The sequence below is a fragment of the Cynocephalus volans genome, chromosome 10 (assembly GCF_027409185.1).
Source record: "Cynocephalus volans isolate mCynVol1 chromosome 10, mCynVol1.pri, whole genome shotgun sequence".
Lineage (NCBI taxonomy): Eukaryota > Metazoa > Chordata > Mammalia > Dermoptera > Cynocephalidae > Cynocephalus > Cynocephalus volans.
In genome coordinates, this window is record NC_084469.1 from 21,077,030 (window position 1) to 21,096,747 (window position 19,718).

A 19,718-nucleotide genomic window follows, 5' to 3' on the forward strand; every position below is an offset into this window, starting at 1 on the left:
GCAGATCGAATGAAGAAGCAGATAAGAGACTCTGTCTTCTCGTAAGCCAAATATCAGAAATTTGCAAAATTATAAACCATGTCTCTCTTCTCACTAAAATTTTTGCTTTGCACAATATTATAATTTGTCATTAAAATATGTTATTAATGTTATCATTTTGGTGGTATTTTAATAGGATATTATTTTAAATGAGTTAATAAATGAATACTTTAAATATATTCATTTTTATCTCTAAGGTAGTAAATACTGATAGATTTGTTCATATACAGAAGCTCTCTGGGGTCACAATAATATTTAAGAGTGTGTAGGAGTCCTAAGACCAGAGAGCTTGAGAATCATTGCCTAAAACTTTAGTCAGAAAGCTAAGTGAAGAAACTTTTTAGTCCCATCTGATTTGTTACATTTTTGATTTACAAATATCAATTTTTCAAGAAAATTTTTATTTAAATTATAACTCAACTTAGTTAAAACCTATATTTATTTTTATAAACTCTAATATATTTGTGTAATCCAACCAAGAATTTAGAGAGCTTCGTACATTGCTTGCACTCTCACCAAAAGACTTCAGACTTGCCTAGGTAAGATGACATTCTTTGCTTTTCTATTTTACACCCTGGTAAAATCAGTGACAAGGCATATAACTAACTATTAAACCTCAATTTAAACATTTTTAGTATATCAAAAAACTTTACATAATAATCTATTGAATTTGAATTACTGTATTTATGCGGTAATATTTTAAATGATCTGAATTGCTTTTTCTCCCCCTTTTTATTTCCTTAAAAAATATTTACTGGAGAGAGCTGAAGAGATGTCTAGTGGGAAAGGACCAGGGAGTGAACTGGTGTGGTTGGAATATTGGATACCTAAAGTGGATTATTCAAACGAGGGATTGAGGATAATGGGAGCCCAGTTTCTCATTGTCAGAGAAAGAAGTTACATACAAGGAAGAAAAAGTTTGTGAAAAAATAAAATTAAATTAAAAGATAAAAATAAAAAATGTAAACATTATTTCTCACCATCAGCTTCATTATATTTAAGACAGTTCTGTAAGCAATGATACCAGCCATTTAATCCATCCCTAAAGAACTGAGGGTCCTGGGAATTTAACCATGCAATGCAGTCTTTTTTACTTATTCACTGAAGAAAAATAGGTACCCTTTAAAGATTTTTTAAGATTAGGAAACAAAAATAAGTCAGAAGGAGCCAAATCAGGACCGTAAGGTGAATGCCTAAAGATTTCCCATCAAAAGTTGGCAAAATTGCCCTTGTTTGATGAGAGGAATGATCAGGAGCATTGTTGTGGTGGAGAAGGACTCTCTGGTGGAGCTTTCCTGGGCACTTTTCTGCTAAAGCTTTGGCTGACTTTCTCCAAACACTCTCATAATAAGCAGATGTTATTGTTCTTTGCCCTTCCTGAAAGTCAACAAGCAAAATGCCTTGAGCATCCCAAAAACTGTTGCCATGACCTTTGCTCTTGACTGGTCTGCTTTTGCTTTGACTGGACCACTTCCAACTCTTGGTAGCAATTGCTTTGATTGTACTTTGTCTTCATGGGAGAGCCATGTTTCACCTCTTGTTATAATTCTTGAGTGAAATGCTTCAGGATCTTGATCCCGCTTATTTAAGTTTCCATTGGAAGCTGTGCTCTTGTCTGCAGTTGATCTGGGTGCAACAGTTTTGGCACCCATCGAGCAAAAAAGTTTGCTCAACTGTAACTGTTTAATCAGAATTGTGTAAACTGAACCAGTTGAGATGTCTAAGGTGTTGGCTATTGTTTCTGCTGTTCATTTTCAGTCCTCTTTAATCAGAGCACAAACAAGATTAAGTTTTTCCTCATAAATTGATGTGGATGGTATATGCTACTGTGGGCTTCATCATCAACATCATCTTGTCCCTTCTTAAAATGAGTTATCAATTTGTAAACTATTTATTTCTTTGGGGCATTGTCCCCATAAACTTTTCCTAAAACATCAGTGATTTCACCATCCTTCCACCCAAGCTTCACCATAAATTTGATGTTTGTCCTTGTTTCAATTTTAGCAGAATTACATGTTGCTCTGATAGAGGCTCTTTTCAAACTGATGTCTTATCCTTAGTGCCTCAAACTAGGTCCTGCTCAGATGTGTTATAACAAGTTAGTATGAGTTTATTTTGGTGCAAAAAAATTATTTTTTGCAACCCATGCATAGTTTTTTCAAAATACACATTTCCCATGAACTTTTTGAAGGCCTTTCTTATAAGAAAAGGAGAGAAGACTAGAATAACTCCTGTGGTGTTGGATTAGAATTAGAGGTATCCATATGAACTCATGGTTTTAAATATATCTAACTAAAAGATGATTTAAAATATGTGTGTGTACAGACATAAACATATTTTCCAGCTCTGTCCACAGAAAGGGCCTTGAAGCAATGGCTCTTTAGTAGCAATGAACATACCTAGCACCAGGATGTTGGCTTTTAGATACCATTCCCTGCTAAAAGGAACCAGGGCTCCTTGAAGAAATGGCTGATTCCAGGGCTGGGGCAGAACAAGTATAAGATGAGCTTGGAACACCTTTTTGTGCCAGAAATTAAGGAAGTTCTCTTAAAATGATGGGGACATGTCAAATGTACACTGTAGCCAATTTGAAGGAATTCCCATTTGCCAAATCTGGGACAATTTGAGCATCAAAATAAATATTGACAGCAATGGATTATAACCCATTGAATTCAAGAAGAATCCATGAGTCCAAATTGATATAAATAAACACACAACTAAATGAATAAATGGGGAGAAGGGAACACTCTTTCTTATAGTAAAATGCCAACTAATAAATGTCAATGAAAAAGTAGAATTAGGAAATCAGTACTTGGAAACCATCAGAATAGCTGATTCAGACTGATTATTCTTCATCGGCAGATCTGGCACAATAGGCACATGAACAGAGTGGCCATGGTGGCAGAGATGGAATCTACATATGGGCCCAAGAGAAAGAACTCCTGCTTAACAAGGTGAGTCCAGCCACTGCTGCCTCTTAATGTCCAACTGGTCAGGAACAGAGAGCAACAGGGAACTCCCAGTGTGGCACTATTCCTCAAGGAGATCAACCTGCCACTGGGTGGCAAGTTGACTGCATCAGCCCCTTCCATTCAGGAAGGGCCAGCAGTCTGTATTCACAGGGATAGATATCTATTCTAGAAATGGTTTGCCCTTCCTGCCCACAGAGCCTCAGCCAGCACCACCATCCAGGAGTTTGTGAATGGTGATCCGCAGGCAGGGAATCCCACACATCACAGTATCCAACCAAGAGACTCTTCACAGCAAGGTAGTTGGGCCTGTGATCATGGGATCTGTTTATGTCACATATCACACCACCCAGAGGCAGCCAGCATCATATAATTCTGGAACAGCTTCTAAGTGTACAATTGAATGGCAGCTCAAGGAAAACACTCTAAAAGGATGGGGTGCTATCCTTCAGGAGACAGTATGTTTATTAAGTCAGAGACCCGTATATGGTGCTATATCCCCATTAGGAAGGATACATGGTCCAGGAACCAAAGGGTAGAAGCAGGAGGGGCCCCAATTACCATCATTCCCAATGGGGGGGTTTGTGCTTCCTATTCCTGCAAGTCTGGGCTTTGTGAGCTAGAGGTCCTGAACCCCAAAAGTGGTATATACTTGTCAGGGAACACAGCAAGGGTCCCACTGAACTATAAGTTACAGCTGCTGAAAGGGCACTTTGAACTCCTTGGGCACAGGGAACAGTAGGTAAGAAGTCACCAGACCAGCAAGAATGATTGATCCTGCTCAGCAGAAGAGGGCAGGCTGCTCTCACACAATGGGGGCAGGAAGGAATATGCGTGAAACCCAGGTGATCTGCTTGGGTGCCTTCTGGTAACTCCCATGCCCCATTGCAGGTATGAACAAACATGTGGTAAGTCAGACTGGTAAGGGTACAATTATTAAGGATTCAAAAGTCTCAGGAATGAAAGTATGGATCACACCACCAGCTAAGCCACCTAGACCTGCAGATGTGATAGCTGAGGGTGAGAGGTATTTAGAATGGATAGTGGAAGAGGGAAAGGATGAGAACCAGTTGTAGCCTCGAGATCAATTGTACTGACAGGCACTGCAGTTCATCCCACTAACCTCTCTCTTCCCACAGGAATCATGAGTGAGCTGCTCTCCACACCTGTATGGTGAAATAGATCAGCACACATAGGGGCTGGACTGTGGTGGCCATGGGAATGTACCTAACAAACCTCCAACTACAGAGAGCTTAATTAACCAAGGGCTCCAGATGCCACGCTCTGAAACCCCTCCCCACATTTGTGCTGAAGTCGTGCTTCCCACAGGCTAGTGACTGAGCACAGCTGGGAGACTAAAACAGGACCACTCTGGGAGACATGGGACCCCTCTGATGGCCGGCTTTGACTTGAGAAACTCCTGATGGCCTCGCCAAACCTTCCTTATAACACACTTTGGTCTAGGATGCTTCTACCCAGTCTTCCTTCCCTCTCTCCTTCACTCGGGGTTAGATTTGCAACGTAATCTGACACCTCTCCCAGGCTCCATCATTTTGTGAGTTTACCACTTGCAAAATTTCATCATTTTGTGGGTGTACTGGCTCCCACCAATTTTCTCTCACAAGTATTTTTCCTAATAAAATTCTTGCATGTTTAATCCCAATTGGGTGATTATTGGGATAATTACTGGGACTATTATTGGACCAGTTGACAACATGTCTCTGGGGCTCTAAGGATTAAATAGTAGTTTTATATGAATCAGTGTTAATTTCCTGGTTGTGGTGACTGTACTGTGGTTACATAGAAGTGTCCTTGGTGTTTAGGAATTACACAGTGAAATGTTTAGGATAATGGGGCATCATGTTCACAACTTACTTTCAGTGGCTCCAGATAGAGGTAGATACTTATAGGCAGGCATATAGATATAGATAGACAGAGAGACAGACAGACAGATGATAAAGTGAGTGAGAATAATAGAGCAATGTGACATAATGTTTTGTGCGAAGAGTGTATAGAAGTTCTTTGTAGTATTCTCGCAACTTTTCTGTAAGACTGAAATTATCACAAAATAAAAATGATTTTAAAATGCTCTGAATCTTGAGTAAAAGTCTTGGTGCAAAGGGCTTGTGCAGCCTTCTTTCTTATCTGGAAACTAATCATGGGCACCAAATCCATTCCACCCATGTTAAGAGTTTCCCTTTTATCCTCCAAAACAGAGAGAAAAGTGGTTTATACTGGGAAAATGGAGGACTGTTTACACTTTTATTGATTGCTTAGTTTTGTTTTTATGATTATACGCTTAAAAATTCTTGCACAGTGTATTAGTTTGCTAGGGCTGCCATAACAAAATACCACAGACTGTGTGGCTTAAACAACATAAATTGTTTTCTCACAGTTCTGGAGGCTGGACATCCAAGATCAAGGTGTCAGCAGGTTTGGTTTCTTCTCAGACCTCTTTGCGTGGCTTGCAGATGGCCACCTTCTCACTGTGTCCTCACATGGTCTTTCTTTTGTGCGTGTGCATCCCTGGTGACTCTTGCTCTTCTTACAAGGACACCAATCAAATTGATTTAGGGCCCCACCCTTATGACCTCATTAAACTTAATACCTCTTTAAAGGCCCTGTCTCCATATATAGTCCCATTCTGAGGTATTGGGGGTTGGGGCTTCAACATGTGAATTTGAGTGGACACAATTCAGCCCATAACATAGAGTGTATTTTCCCTTTAACCAAAAGTTATTTATTTTCGTCCCACATATCCAGAAGGCAACTTTTTCTAAAAGAAAACCACCTTAAGATACAGCCCTCTGAAGAATAATGGAAATCTCAGCTCTTTTGAAAATCTGGTTAATGTTGCTAAAGTAAAAAAAAAAGAGAGAGAGAGAGACGAATCTCTAAGAAAAATGTTTTATTTGGGAAAACAGTATTGCAATCTGGGGCATAAACACAGACCAGGGGGGTCCCCAATATGACCAAAGAACGAATAAATGCTCGGGAGTTTTATTAGAGAGAGAAATGCTATGCATTGTTTTGAAGGACAGCTCATTGGCACTAGTGAAGTTTTGGAGAATTGTCAGGCTTTGCTTGGTGAGTGATGTGGTAGGTAAAATTAGAGTCATGGCAGGTCACTTCAGCAGCTGCTAGATAGAATTAATCTTAGGGTTATAGCAGGGTGTTCCAGCAGCTGGGTTTGTAGAAAATTCTAATTGAAGAAGGTGCTATGTGCCCCACGTGCTTTTCTCCCCGGGTCTCCAACCCCAACTTTAGTTTGGGGAGCACAAGAATGACTCAATTTGTATAACCAACTTTGACAATGTAGAACCTGTATTCTTAGTTTCATTTTCTTTCAACCTGAAGAATTTTTCTGAAAGGGCTCTCCTATTTAAAGTTTTGGCTAGATTTCTTTCTTTCTTTCTTTCTTTCTTTTTTTTCTGGGAGTTTCTGAAGTCCCTCATTCATAAGCACTTAGTAGTCTCTTGACACCACTAAAAATAGAAGATCTGTAGAATTTGAAAGACTATATGGACTTTGCTTTCTAACAATATCTGAAGATGTATTATTCCACCTAATTTAGGAGGAACAAGGAAGCTTCTTTCGCTTGTCATTCTCTATATGTTCATATCAATCCCCCAGGAACAGAGAGCCTCTAGACGTATATTGTTTCAGAATTAGAAAGGTTGGAGTCCCTTTTGGGCTGGCTTAGGAATCTTCTCATTCTAACCTCACTAACAGTGAAGGAAATACATTCTACGAGTCTCACAAAGAAGGAAACTTCACTTACTTCTTATCACAATAAAAATCTAACTTGATCCACTCTCAAACTTAGTATCCCAGAAGACAGTATTGCAATAGCTGTACCTCTAATCTAAGTGAGAGCAGATTCCATTTATCCTATGGACTGATACTGACCACACAGTGACATCTGGCAAAAGCCAGAAGACAACAGTCAAAAACAGAACAAAAAATTGATTCTTTATTTTCCAGTGACTCTGATTTTAAGTAAAACTAATTCTTTAGCAATGGAGTTCAGAGCTGTCCTGAGCTAGACTACAGAGACAGGCAGCTCCCTTCCCTCTGCATCGGCACTTTTGTTTTTACTTATTCAAATTTGGGCTCAAATCGGAGTTACCATCCGTAGTAATTTCCCAAGGCTTAAAACAACAGAAACTTATTCTCTTGCAGTTCTGAAGACCAGAAGCATGAAATCAAGTTGTCAGCAGGACCCCGCTTCCTCTGAGACTCAGTAGAATTCTTTCTTACCTCTTCTTGGTGGAGGCTGTCAATCCCTGGTGTTCCTTGGCTTGCGGCTGTTTCACTCTAACCTCTGCCTCCACCATTACCTGGCCTTCCCCCTGTGTATCTCTCTTCACATCATTTTCAATCTTCTTATATGTATGTCAGTCATATTGGATTAGGAGCTCACCCTACTCCAGAATGACCTCACCTTAACTAATTACATCTTCAACAGCTCTATTCCAAGTAAGGTCATATGCTGGGGCACTGAGGGTTAGGACATCACCATATCTTTCGGTGGGGACACAGTTCAACCCATAACACCATCCTTCCCATTTCTTTCAATCATTCATTTCATAGTCTTATTTGTGAGTTTTTTCATTGCATATACAGCAAATGGGAAATATCAACCATCCTCTTCTGGGTTAACAAAGAAATTCACAACTATTTATTCCTTTATTTTTTTAAGGAAGTGATGTCACTTGAAATAAACCTGGGTAAGAAGTCATTACACAAACCACCAAGCAAAATTAGACTTTTTTCTTTTTTTGGAAGTTACCTTCTCAAAACAGCAGTAACTCAAAAAGTCTGAGTGTCTTAACAAACTCGTTTGTTAGAACTGACGGCAATAAGGTTTGGTGACATGGAAAAACACATCATTTTCTGCAGGTGCAAGAGAAAGAAACATTTTCTTTTTCTTTCTTCTTTGCTTTTTTTTTTTTTTTTTTTTTTTGGCCTTTCTGAGTTTTCTTCCACCAGCGGTAGAAGGGCCTAGAGTTTCAAGGCTAAATGCTGAAATTCCAAAAATTAGCACCAAAAGAAGAATAAAAAGTAAGCTTTTGAATAAAGACCTACTCAAAACTTCAAATAACTTCAAAATTTCCAATAATGTAAGGAAAAGTATAGAATAGGATAATGTTAAAACATGAGGGTACTTCAAAACGTTCATGGAAAGACTCATATTACTTTTTCCATGAACTTTTCAAGGTTTCTTCATAGATGATCAGCTATATATTTGCTATTTATATTTGTCATCCAAACTTTTTATGGTTAATCAATTTTATTAATTTTTACTCATTTTTAATTCACTGATAAGCAAATAATTGTTAGCTGTATTAAGAATCAAGGATTTCATTTAGAGGAATAATCATATGGCTCACCAAGTTATAAGTGAAAGGCATTATAATTATGAGTTGAGAAAAGGTTTAAAATTTATAGATGTTTTATACAGTAATCCTAGAAATAAATTCATAAATTTTAATATGAATTCATTTGTAAAACAAGAGTAAAAATATCATGCCTGCTACAAGTCCTTTGAGGAGTAAATGTGATAGTACATACAAAGTATCTGGCATATAGAAAATGCTCAATAAACATTAACTCTGTTCTCCTTCCCTTAGCTCAATGTAACTGAACCTCAAACAGTCCCCTGAAAAGTCTCCATTAATTGGGGATTAAGAAACACACCCAGGAATTAAATGCCCTTTTCATCCCCCTTATGTGGCGTGTGACAAAGCACATAGCCCTCTAATTAGTATGGAACTCCATGCTGCCCAAGGACAAATGCTTCCAGCCCCAGAGACCACCAATGGGTGGCAAGTCCCCTGTTTCACATCCACACAGAACATTCAGTTGCTCCATCGATCACAAAATTTCTCCCTGTATTATGGGGGGCAAAGAACACTTAACTGATGGAAGACCTAATCTGGTCTTTATCATTTGAAATTCATTTTAATAACCATTTGTTTTGAAGAACAAAAATATAAAATTAATTTCTGTCTTCACGTGATGCTCTTAAATTATGATCTAGACTCCATAATAAAACTTTTTTATTAGTTCTCAGTTGCCATTATTTAAGAGCGTGTTTTAAACATAGCTTTAGAAACCAAAGGGAAATATCCATTTCATCTACAATTTTAAATTTACATTCATATATTAAAATTCATGAGTTTATAATAACACTTATTTATTTATTTATTTATTTATTCATTCATTCAATCATTCATTTATTTATTTATTTATTTTAGTGTCTATAAATAAAGTTTTACTGGACTATAGCCACTCTTATTTGTTTACTTATTGTCTATGGTTGCTTTAATGTCATAACAGCAGAGTTGAGTAGCTGTGACAAAGACTGGCCTGCAAAGCCTGAAATATTTACTATTCAGCCATTTACGGAAAAACATACTATTTTGCCATTTACAGAAAAACATGCCTACCCCACATCAAAGCACTTTCTCTATTCAACCTTTTTGTTTTGACAACTATGGAAGGTCCCAGCCCTCAAGTCTTCTTCCTACCCAAGAGCCTTTAAATCTTAGCCTGCCCATGGTCACACGTCCACACCCAGCAAGCAGGTCTCTCTTTCAGTAGACAGGACACCACAAGGAGTTAGGGTGCAGCTGAGACCTGAACTCCACTTGGTCTCCTGACACCCAGGTTGGTGGTCCCTCCTCCCTACCTGCTGTTGCTCTCTTGTGTACTAGTTAACTTGAGAGGAACTTGCTACTTTTTATTTTTATTTATTTATTTTTTTAAAAATTTTTTATTGAATCGTAATTGATTATACATATTTTGGGGGTTCAACATTGAGATATGTTGATCAAATCAATATTACTAGCATATGTATTGTTACAATCAGACTTATTCTTTGTGCCCCTTGTCCAGTCTCTTCCTATCCACCTCTCCTTCCCACCACCCCCCTCTAATTACCCTAGATTTCTTCTCTCCTTCTGAAAGAATAATGGTTACTCTGTTGATTTGTTGCCTGGATGATCTGCCCAATGCTGAGAGGTGTGTTCAGGTCCCCCAATATTATTGTAGAGCAGATGCTTCTTCTGTCACCCTGGAATGGGCTTTGTAGAGAGAGACATCCTCTTCTTTTCTTTATCTCTCCTTCTGTCAATGCACTCCAGTGGCTGGTGGACCATCTGTGTGGTGGTTGTGGTGTCTAGCTGCTTTCATGGCAGCCATGGGTATTGTGGTGGCTATGGTGGGCCACCCACATGGAGGCAATGTTTTTGGCATGCTCCTTGGTGCTGGCAATGTGCCCGGTTGTGGGGGGGGGGGTCCAGTCCCTGGCTCCATACCTCAGGACCCTGGTCAGGCCCCGAGGCACTGGCAGTGTGTCTGGTTGTGGGAAGAGGGTCCAGTCCATACCTCAGGACCAAATGGGGAACTTTATAATAGATAGATCAGACTGCCAATGCCTCAACCTGCTCACCAATTCCAATGTTACTATGAGTGGGACAACCAAACATTATATAGAAGATAAATGGCGCCACAAAGAAGCAATCAGCTGAATCATGAATGTGGGAAATTCAACATGACAAATGAACTGGATTTTTCTGAAAATAACTTGGAAGAAAAGGGAGGGCTAATGTTATAGATTAAAAGAGACCTAAGTCACCTATCAACTAAATGCAATGTGTGAGTTTTGTAACAAACAAAATGTTAAAAAAAAAAAAAAAAAGCAAAACCCAAAACTTATGACAATTGGGAAACTCTCTTACTGTGACTGGGTATTAGATTATAAGAAGAAATTATTTTTAATTTTTTAAGTGTAATAATGACATGCATCATGGTTGTATATTTTTTAAAAGTATTTTGTCTATTAGAGATATACACTGAAATGTTTGTAAGTAAAATGAACTTGCTTAAACTTGCTTTAAAATACCCTAGAAAAAAAAATTGGGTAGAAGTTAGATTACTGAAAAAATGTTGATAATGTTGAAGCTGAGTAATGGGTATATGGGGGTTCACTATATTACCTCTACTTTTGTGTTCATCTGGAAATTTCCATAACAAAAAGTATGTATATGCATGTATACATGCACACGTACACAATAAAATTCATATAATTAACATTTTTAAAGCAAGCTGCCAACTATATAGTACGATAACATCTATGTGAGGCAAACACCCCAAAAAATTCTCTACGTTTATATAAGTACATCTGTGTGTAAAATTTTAAAGATCAAATGTACACTAAACTAAAAATATGTGTGTGGTGGGAGAGCTGAAGAGTAGAAGTAGGGGACATATGATTGGAGTTGGATTCAAAGGGGTCTTTAGTTTTATTTGTAATATTCTGGTTTTAAAGAAGAATGGGTTAATTACTAACTTATTTAATAACAAGTTAATTTTAAATTAAATTTAAGTGGAATAAGACAAATCGAAGAAAGTATTAATGATTCACTGATTGCCTACAAAGTAGCAGGCACCTTACACATATTTTCTTGAGCTGAGGTTTGAGCTTTTTCCTCTTCTTTCAGCCATGTGCATAGGTTTCTCCCCCAGGCCCCATACAGCCAAGGTGCGAACTATTGTAAGTGTGGTGGGTGACATGAAGGAGTCTTGACCACTTGTCTATGCAACTTACTTGAGTCCTCTGGTCCTTCTCAGGCTCCATCCTGGATGTATCATTTCTATCTTATGATAAACTACTGCTGGGCCCATATAACTATGTGACTTGGGTCCAACAGAACCCAGTTCATAATGAACAGCTCCAGATGCTTGGACAATTGGTATCCCAAGCAAGAGAGTTTGTTCTTTATGAGGTCTGACTAGCATGCCAAGAGATGTTTCTTAAAGGGGATATGGAAATGTATCCTTAAGGATGAGAAGTTCATAAGTGAATAAGTTAAGGACAGCATTGGAGGCACAAGGTCCCAAACTACATTAGGAGTGGTGAATAGCCTTATGTCACTGATGCAAAATACATAGGGGGTGGGGGATTTTGTGCCCCCAAATTTGCTAATTACTATGTGAAATACCAAAGACATCAAAGAAGCATCAAGGAATATTTTTCTTGAGAAAGATGTACCATCATACAATTAAAGAAAAAAAGTAAAAGATGAAGTGAATCAAGATGACACCAACATCAAGGGCTACAGTTGCATATGCTCATGCTTAGGGAGAAGTGGTCTTTTTGGCTTAAAATAGCTGGGTGTAGTGGAAAGATAGATAGGCCCAGATTCAAATCCTGACTCTGTCATTTCCTGGTTTTGTAACTGCCTGCAAGTTACTTGACCACCTTGAGCCCCAGGTGGTCTCAAAGCCAATGACACGTTTTAGATTTTTGTTACATCGGCTCATTTGTACCCAGTTCCAGGTATGATTTCTATTTAGTTATTATTATATGGCAAATCACCCCAAAATGTAGTTGGTTAAACCATATTTTATGTGCTCATAATTCTGTGGGTGGGGCAGGGCTCAGCTAGGCAGTTCTTCTGCTGGTCTCACTTGGTATCTCATGCAGTTGCAGTCAGAGGGTGGCTGGGGCTGGGACATCCAAGACAGTACTTCACCCATATGGCTGGCACCTTGGAGGGGATGCTCAGAAGCTATACGAACCTGGGACATGTTTTGTCTGAGCCTTTCTCTCTCTCTCTCTCCATGTGGCCTCTCAGGTAAGGAGCCATATTTCTTACTAAGCAGCTCAGGCCTCTGAAGAGCACAAAAGAGGAAGTTGCTAGACTTCCTAAGGCTGAGGCCCAGACCTGACACAGCATTACTTTCACCTCATTCTATTGGTTAAAGCCAGTCATGGGGCCAGCCCAATTCAAGGAAAGGAAACTATGCAAAGGAATGAGTACCAGAATGCATGCCTCATTTGGGGCCACTAATGTGACAGACTACTACTGCCTAATACAGGTTTTCTTTCTGAAAGTTTTTGAAAAAGCATTAAAAAACAAAAGCCTAGCTATAATAAAGACAACATATTAGCACTTATGAGTATGTACTTGTGTCAGATGAATTAGACTTCCAGCTCTACCACTTTACTAGCTCTGTGACATGGGCAAGCTAATCTCTCTGAGCTGCATGTGTTCCTCATCTATAGATGCTTCCCTCACAGGAGCTTAAAAGAGATGAGTCTAAGATCCTTGCACTCAGTAGGTGCTGAGTAGATGATAGCTGCTGCTATATTGTTAAAATTGCCACTGCTGTTGCTACTGTTATTATTAATTACTGAGATGTCTTGCCATCAATGCAAAGACACGTGGCTAATGTAGCACATTTCTCATAAACTGAGAAAAAAATGTTATTTTCATCCTCTTCTTCAATTTCAGTTGACTATTTCACATCTTTATTTTATTTCTTTTCTATCAGTATGTTTTATTAGTTAATGAGTTTAAAATCATTAACTTTAAATTAGTTGTAGTTTCCTATTAGCAAAACAATTGATAAAACAAATTCTTAGATTAAAACTGAAGGATAAAAATTTCTCCTACCTTCTATAAAGTCATGAAAACACATATTTTAGAGGAGATACTGATACACCCCAATTAATTTACACACACACAAAGAGTTCTTATGTATAATAACATTTTTTACAGCTGTTGTATTTTTCCATGCTTGCAAGATGCTTCAAGTTAGGACTACAACATCAAAATGAGTACTTTCTTAGTGAGGAAAAATATCAGTCACTGTTGCCTTAGAATGTCCTAAAGTATATACTCCCTAGGGTTTTGAGTGGCTTAGTATTGAAGTATACACTTGATGACTCTTTTGCATTTTGTGAACTCATCCTTATATTAAAACTTTAAAAACAGTTGCTTTGGGGTTAAATTCAGCTGTGGTGGAAACTTTGTAAGTATTAATATCCATAATATACAAGGAACTTAAGCAATTACACAGTAAAAAAACCAAATAACCCAATTAAAAAATGGGCAAAGGAGCTGAATAGACATTTTTCAAAGGAAGACATACAAATGGCCAATAGGTATGTGAAAAAATGCTCAACATCACTAGTCATAAGGGAAATGCGAATCAGAACCACATTGAGATACCACCTCACCCCAGTTAGGCTGCCTATAATCAAAAAGACAGTGAATAACAAATGCTGGGGAGGGTGTGGAGAGAAAGGAACACTCCTACACTGCTGATGGGACTGTAAATTAGTACAACCACTATGGTAAATAGTATGGAGGTTTCTCAAACAACTACAGAGAGATCTTTCATACAATCCAGCAATCCCACTTCTGGGTATATACACAGAGGAATGGAAATCATCATGTTGAAGGGTTACCTGCACTCCCATGTTCATCGCAGCTCTGTTTGCAATAGCCAAGATATGGAACCAACCTAAATGTCCATCGATGGATGATTGGATAAAGAAGCTGTGGTATAAATACACCATGGAATACTACTCTGCCATAAAAAAGAATGAAATTCTCCCATTTGCAACAACATGGATGAGCTTAGAGAAACTCATGTTGAGTGAAATAATCAGAGCTCAGAGGGATAAATACCACATGTGCTCACTCATAAGTGAGAGCTAAGAGAGAAAGAAGGAAGGAGAGAAAGACCACAGTGGCGTGTTGGACTTGCAGAGGGCAGAGCATACCTAGGGATACAAAGTGGAGTGGGGGAAAGGGGGATGGGGAGGGAGGTTGGGGATAATTGGGTGGGGGACACGGGGTACAATTGCAATTGTGGTAATGCCAGTACGGATCTGGATTTCACATCTTGGGCATGAGGGGTGACAATCAGCTTGTATCTCATGAATATTCATAACCAATAATAAATAAATAAATAAATAAGTGGTCTGTTACGCTAGAGGTTTTAGTGGAAAATTTGTTCAGAAGATTATTAACCAACATAAACAATGTGTATTACAGTTTCCTTTTTGAGACTTTGACTTTTCTATCATTAGTATTCTTCCTAAATCTACTTTGTTATAAAGGGCCACAGGTGTTTTTGCCCTAGATGGCTTGGTAGCATTTGGGGGTGATTGGCTGTCTGCCACATAGTTCTTTATGTGGGGGCAAGAAATACACGTTTTAGCAGGAAGTGTCTTCGGCCAATACATAATTTACAAGTTTACCCGGGAACTCTTTAAAATGTGATCTGTACGTACTAAACAGCTTGGTGTAGTAGAAAGAGCACCGTCTTTGAAATCAGACTGCTTTGGGCACTGTGAAGCCTTGGGTACATCCTTCGGCTTCTTTGAGCTGTGCTCTCTTCAACTGTAAACAATACAGACCCACCTCTCAGAGTTGTGACAACTTACTGTGTTAACAGTGAACACATTGGAACGTGGTAGGGACTCATGGATGTTAGTGTCCCTCACACTTTGAATTCAGAATTAAACTTTAAGAAACTCTTTTTAATAAGATGAGAATAGAAATTCAGCTAAAATATGTAATACGAGCATTCATAGAAAATGCTTCATAAGGCAATTCCACTTATACCATGTCAAGTACGAAGCAATTCATTTAGCAGTGAAGTACACATTTTAAAAATGAGTTTCACAAGTCAGGCACAGAAAGAGAAATACCACATGTACTCACTTATTTGTGGGAGCTAAAAATAAATAAATAAATATACAAACAAATCAAGGGTAGGGGGGAAGAAGACACAACAATCAAACAATTCCTTGAACTTGTTGAGATAAGTGTACAGATATGATGTAGAGGTGAGGGGAGGGGAGACAGGGTGGGGGAAAGAGGAACGGGTAAAGGGACATGAAAATCAACTGCAATGTATATTGAGAGGTTAAAATAAAAAAAATTAATTAAATAAATTAAAAAATAAAGAAACTTAAAAAAAAGTTTCACAAAGCCAATGCAAACGAACTTAATTATATATGACTGAATTTTAGGTGACTGAGGCTTTACTTTATGAACTATTTCAGAGAGAAGAAAATAATTCCAAGTTAATATTGAATTTGAAACAGCAATGGTTGGGTGTCTATGAATGAAAGGAATCGAGAGGCACGAAAGTCAGGTTGGAGATGGATTCCCTCTTACCCGGCCCTCTCACTGCTTTGTGTTCACATACTTCCTTCTATTCAGAGGTTCTGAAACAGAAACAAAACATAGGTTCTGCAACAGTTGAAGGAACTTTTGAATTCTCTCTAAAAAGGAAACTGACTTTACGTAACCAATGCTCTTCCTACGTGTGTCACACCAATTAAATATTGAGAAATGGCCTTGGTGGTATAATGCTCAGAGGATGTTTGGGCAGTGAAACCATTCTGCATGATACTACAATGGTGGACATCTGGCATCATACATTTGTCAAAACACATAGACTGTATAATACCAGGAGTGAACCCTATTGTAACCCTATGGATTTGGGGTAATGATGATGTGTCAATGTAGGTTCATCAATTACAACAAATGTACCACTCTGGTGAGGAATGTTGATAGTGGGGGACGTTGTACTTGTGTGGGGTCAGAGGGTATATGAGAACTCTCTGTACTTTCTGTTCAGTTTTGCCATGAACCTAAAACTGCTCTAAAAGTCAAAGTTAGTGCCGCGCTCTCCGTGGCGCACTCGGGAGAGTGCGGCGCTGGGAGCGCGGCAACACTCCCGCCGCGGGTTCGGATCCTATATGAGAATGGCTAGTGCACAAAAATTTAAAGTTAGTCCAATGGCTGGGAAAGGAGGACCTGCAACCATCTGACTTGCTCTCTGTTAATGATGTCTCACCCTCCCAACCCTGTTAAGGACTGGCAGAGGCAGAGCAAGCACCAGAGCCCAGGTCTTGGTGGTTATCAAGATGTTAAATCCTGGGGCTGGCTGGTTAGCTCAGTTGATTAGAACACGGTGATATAACCAAGGTCAAGGGTTCAGATCGCTGCACCAGCCAGCCACCAAAAAAAAAAAAAAAAAAAGAAAGAAAAAGATGTTAAACCTTGTGCTGAAAATTCCTTGTGATTTAATCAGTAAAGAATACTTTCTAGCTAAATAAATAAAAGGGACTTTGCTGAAAAGCTAAAATAAAGTTTATTAATTTTAAAATCAAGAAGTAAATAAACAGTAAAAGTGAGGTACCTATGCAAAAACAGGAAACCAACTTTACCTGATCAATGCACTTCTGTGTGTGCTGTGCCAGATAAAGATCAAGAAACAGCCTTAGTGGTGTAGTGTTCAACTACAGGACTTCCTGTGTGGGTGCGAGTGCAAAATGTATTACAGTGCTCTGACACAATGTCTTCATTTATTCTGGTATCTGGTTGGTCTGTATGAATCATTGGGGGATCTTGTTAAAAATGCAGGTCTGATTCAGTAGTTTGGAATTGGGTTTCAGACTCTGCATTTCTAACAAGCTCCCAAGTGATGCTTGGAGAATTTAGAGGACACTGGGCAAACATGCATCCCCTTCTTTACCTAGATTACTGTCCTTGCTGTGTGCCTTTGCTGCATGCCAAGAGATTCACCATTAAAGAATAGTTCCTTTGGATTCTGAAAACATTTCCCTGTTCAGTATGATTCTGCTTTCTGTGAGTCTCATTAGCACTTTGCTTGTAGTTCTCTTATGGAACTTAGCACATTCTTTCACTGTATTTATCTCTACATATTTTAATTGCCTACCCTTCCCTTCTCCACCTCCACTATACCCAATCTTCATATTAGATTAAGGCCTCACTATAAAATGTTCTCCTAGATCTCTGTGTTTTTCGTTAATAGCCCTTATAACTCTAATTAAATAAGTATTTTTGCAATTTTTATGGGTGTTTCCCCTACTAAATCAAAATTTCCATGTTGTATATATTGTACAACACTGCATCCCCATCATTATCACATTATCTGTGAGATAGTAGGTGCTCAATAAATAAATACTTGTTGAATAAATGAATAAATTGTAAGGTTCTTGGAAAGAGAAACTTTGTGTTCCCTGGAGAACCCAGCATAGAGCCCTTCAGCAAATAATTGTTGCCTTAATGGAGATAATCTCAGGAGAAGTGCACCAGCCTTTTTCCCATTCACTCATTAATTCATTCAACAGCAATGTATTGACTAGCTATTATATGCCACGCCTGATTCTGTCATCAAAGATCTAACAGTATCTGGAGAAGAACAAATGTAAAAACAATTCACTTCCTCAAGGTAGATTTCTCTACCCTTGATTTAAGTTCAGTTGTTTTTTAGGCCAACAGGTTCCCAAGGCCATGTTCATGCCTTTACAAGGGTTTCTAAGTAAGAAAGAGACATAGTCCAATCTATACTTTTATTTTTATTTATTTATTTTTTTGACTGGTAAGGGTATCACAACTCTCGGCACGGTGTGGTCTGCACCACGCTCAGCCAGTGAGTGCACTGGCCATCCCTATATAGGATCCAAACCCACGGCCTCGGCGCTACCAGCACCGCACTCTCCCGAGTGAGCCATGGGGCCAGCTCCCAATCTACACTTTTAAATGTCCTCTTATTACTTCAGGGTGAAAGGAAGATGTGGGGAGGAAGATAAGCAGGGGAACCATAGAGGACCTTTGTAACCATGCAGTTGAGAGATGCTCTAGACTAAAGTAGCAGCAGCAGGGTAGGAGAGACTTGGGAAAATTTAGGAGATATTAGAAAATAAAATGAACAGGACACTATGATCAACTGCATTTGGTAGAAGAGGAACAGGGAGACTTAAGCAATATGAGTCTAGAGTTTGAGAGACAGGCCTAGGATGGAGAGACAGATCCAGGCACAATCAGCTTGGAACAATGGGATGGCAGAGCTTGCCCAGGGAGACTGAAGAAAAACGAGGAGAGAATGTCCTGTTTAGAACAAAGGCTGAGGGATGTCCCCATCAAGAGAGAGGTGAATGTCGAAATTGCAAAATAGCCTGCAGAGAAGACTGAGGGTGAATGGCCAGAATGGTAACAGTAAAAAAGAAAGAGGGAGAGAGAGAGAGATTGTGGGCTATCAGGGATGCCCTGGGAAGTGGTGTTTCCAGGTGTGATAAGTCAAAATGTCAAATACCTGCTAAAGAGCACAACAAAGTAATGATTACAAAATGTTCGGTTTTAGTTCAGGATAGGTGCTGAAAAAAAAAAAACTCATTGGATTCAGTGAACTGTGCATCATAATGACCTTGACGAGGCTCATTCTGAAGAGAAGAAGGAAGTGGGTGTCAGGATGTCACCCGTGGTTAAGTTCTTCGAATCTATATGTAAATGAAGGCCAGAACAGTCACAATGATATCTACTTGTTTAATAGAGACCGCTTTGTGGAAAGTTATATTTGTAACCATCTTGTTCTGTATTAAAGGGTACTTAAAGATTATTTGGAAAAGTCCTATTTGAGACATCTAGCCTTCAGAACTTTAAAGTTTTGCCCTGTGTGTTGATGCCTTTAACTTGAACACATTTCATGTTAGTTCATTGCTGAAATAATTACATTCCTATTGGAAACTCTCTGTCATGAATAAAAGGTCTTCAGTCTTTTGTTTGCTGGAAGAACCACAGCAGACTATATCACCGTCTCTCATACTTTTAGGCTTAAAAGAAAAGTAATGGGGCCGGCCCGTGGCTCACTCGGGAGAGTGTGGTGTTGATAACACCAAGGCCCTGGGTTCGGATCCCATATAGGGATGGCCGGTTAGCTCACTGGCTGAGCGTGGTGCTGACAACACCAAGCCAAGGGTTAAGATCCCCTTACCGGTCATCTTTAAAAAAAAAAAAAAGAAAAAGAAAAGAAAAGTAATGATTTGGTGGTAGATGAAATTTAAAAAAATAATGAGTTAGAGATTTTTAC